Here is a 3,182-nt window from a genome sequence, read left to right as displayed (position 1 = left end):
GCCAACCGCACCCTGAACCTACCCTCCACCTCCTCACGACCCTCTTCCACACGACCCCTTACAGCTCAGACTGTCGGCAGCACCCGCAGCAGCCCCAGGTACACCTCGTAGGGTATTCACATCTGGGTGGTTTTTAAAGAACAATTTGGTTTTTAAGAACAGTTTTCAACAAATGTGTCTAAAACTATAATGAGAGGGATAGAGGATGATCCTTGTCGTTCTGTGACGTCCCAGAGGTCGTAGTCTCTCTGTTGGGGAGAGGAGGAGGACCAGTACCAAACCCCAGACTGGGAGAGCCCGCTCCCTCTCCTCTCCAGGGGTGACACCACGTTCAGAAAGAAGGCCTGCGTCATCAGGGGGGCAGGAGTCACTGACTTCCAGATTGGGACTGCACAGACCAGGTTAAGGCTTCTACCATCCACTAACAATCTCTTTTTGATTTTGGTGTTCTAAGAATATCTAGGGGTTTACGCTCAGAAAATGTATTGATATGTGATGACCTGGGATCCATAGCATTTAGAATGTTTGGGTAGAATGTTACCAGATGCAGTGACTGACCAGTGTGTCTGTTTCCTGGGCGTTAGCGAGTTGTCTGCCAGGGGATCGTCTCTCCCACGTGACCCGGCGGGGTATGATTACAGACCTGAGGGGCAGGACTGGGGCTGGGCTGATGACACCCAGCCAGCAAGGTGAGACACTGCCAAGCTGTTGAGTAATCTTAGTAGCCATGTTTAGGCAGGGTTGTGGAGTAACGGATTACAAAAACCCGGTAACTGTAATCCATTACCAGCCAAAATATTGTAAACAGATTACAGATACTTTTGAAAAACTAGATGATTACTTTTAAATTCAGAAAGAATGTTTGAGAGAGAACAAAAATCGTCAACATTTCTCTGCTTACTCAATGACATTCAAATCAGCATTGAAAAAAAGTGAAAGTTGAAGTGTGTTCCACCTGAGCAAGTCTGACCACAAGTCAGAGACCACTATGATGACACACCAAATGTGTTTGATGAATCGCGGTAAAAAAGCAGGAATAGGCTTTTGTAGGCTACAGTCTGAGCTGTCTTCCAATGGTGCAACTGCTGTCGGCACCCAAAGATTATCCAACTTCAATAAACGCCTGGAGTTAAGGATGAGTACAGTGGTGTAGTCTACGGCGATACGGATATCACTTATCTTTGCTGTCTACATAGCACATTGATGTGAATCACACTGCTGCTCTTTCATTTAGCTATCTGCTCCTTATGGATTGTGGTTGTTGTTGATGGCTGTTCACAAATCTAACTGTGTATTTGAACCCAATAATGGTTGAACTCAAGAAGTTTAAGCTGCCTATCAATCATTGTTTTTGATACCAGTGGACAGCCAGTGAAAAATGTGCTCTTGCAACTGCTGCATAGTGCGGATCCCAGCCAATGGAATAAAAGTGGGGTGTTCAATTTAATTCATGCTGATGATTAAAATAAATCCATAGGCTTAATGGACACATGCTCAAACTCGCACACTTATGATAGACTTAAAGGGGCAATCTGTAGTTGCTACATCCATTTTTGGATGTATAAATGTTATACACACATACAGTCAGTCAGTACCAGACAAAGGTTTGGACACACCTACTCATTCAAGGGATTTTCATTATTTTTACTATTTTCTACATTTTCAAATAATAGTGAAGACATCAAAACAGGAAATACACATGTGGAATCATGTAGTAACAAAAAGTGTTTTTTATATTTCAGATTATTCAAAGTAGCTACCCTTTGCCTTGATGACAGCTTTGTATTCTCTCAATCAGCTTCACCTGGAATGCTTTTCCAACTGTCTTGAAGGAGTTCCCACATATGCTGAGCACTTGTTGGCTCCTTTTCCTTCACTCTGCTGTCCAACTCATCCCAAACCATCTTAATTGGGTTGAGGTCGGGTGATTGTGGAGGCCAGGTCTTGGTCAAATAGCTCTTACACAGCCTGGAGGTGTGTTGGGTCATTTTCCTGTTAAAAAACAAATTAGAGTCCCAAGTGCAAACCAGATGGGATGGCGTATCGCTGTAGAATGCTATGGTAGCCATGCTGGTTAAGTGTTCCTTGAATTCTAAATAAATCACAGATAGTGTCACCAGCAAAACACCATCACACCACCTCCTCCATGCTTCACGGTGGTAACCACACATGCAGAGATCATCCATTCACCTACTCTGCATCTCACAAAGACAAGGTGGTTGGAACCAAAAATCTAAAATTTGGACTCATCAGACCAAAGGACAGATTTCCACCAGTCTAATGTCCATTGCTTGTGTTTCTTGGCCCAAGCAAGTCCTTTAGTGGTTTCTTTGCAGCAAATCTCCTCAGAACAGTTGATGTTGAGATGTGTCTGTTACTTGAACTCTGTGAAGCATTTATTCGGGCTGCAATTTCTGAGGCTGGTAACTCTAATGAACTTAATCTGTAGCAGAGGTAACTTTGCGTCTTCCTTTCCTGTGGCGGTCCTCATGAGAGACAGTTTCATCATAACACTTAATGGTTTTTGAGACTGCACTTGAAGAAACTTTCAAAGTTCTTGAAATGTTCCTCATTGACCAACGTTCATGTCTTAAAGTAATGATGGACTGTCATTTCTCTTTACTTATTTGAGCTGTTCTTGCCATAATATGGACTTGTTAATGTTAAATGTTAATGTTAAATGGTCTTTTACCAAATAGGGCTATCTTCTGTATACCCTCCTACTTTGTCACAACACAGCTGATTGCCTCAAATGCATTAAGAAGGAAAGAAATTCCACAAATTAACTTTTAACAAGGCACACCTGTTAATTTAAATGCATTCCAGGTGACTACCTTATGAAGCGAGTTAAGAGAATGCCACGAGTGTGCAAAGCTGTCATCAAGTCAAAGGGTGGCTACTTTGAAGAATCTGTTATTTGTTTAACACTTGTTTTTGTTTACTACATGATTCCACATGTTATTTCATAGTTTTGATGTCTTCACTATTATTCTACAATGTAGAAAAAATAAAAACCCTGGAAAGAGCAGGTGTGTCCCACATTTTGACTGATACTGTATATCCATTGATTCTTGAAGAATATAACTTATAAATGCCTCATGAGCTTAGTTCAAATGTCTCACTCCATGAGAACCCACAATATAAGCTTGTTTTTCCAATGTTTGTATGGCCTCATAACATGG

The sequence above is a fragment of the Oncorhynchus gorbuscha genome, linkage group LG11 (assembly GCF_021184085.1).
Source record: "Oncorhynchus gorbuscha isolate QuinsamMale2020 ecotype Even-year linkage group LG11, OgorEven_v1.0, whole genome shotgun sequence".
NCBI lineage: Eukaryota > Metazoa > Chordata > Actinopteri > Salmoniformes > Salmonidae > Oncorhynchus > Oncorhynchus gorbuscha.
The sequence above is the reverse complement of the archived record's forward strand: the minus strand, read 5'-3'. Positions refer to the sequence as shown.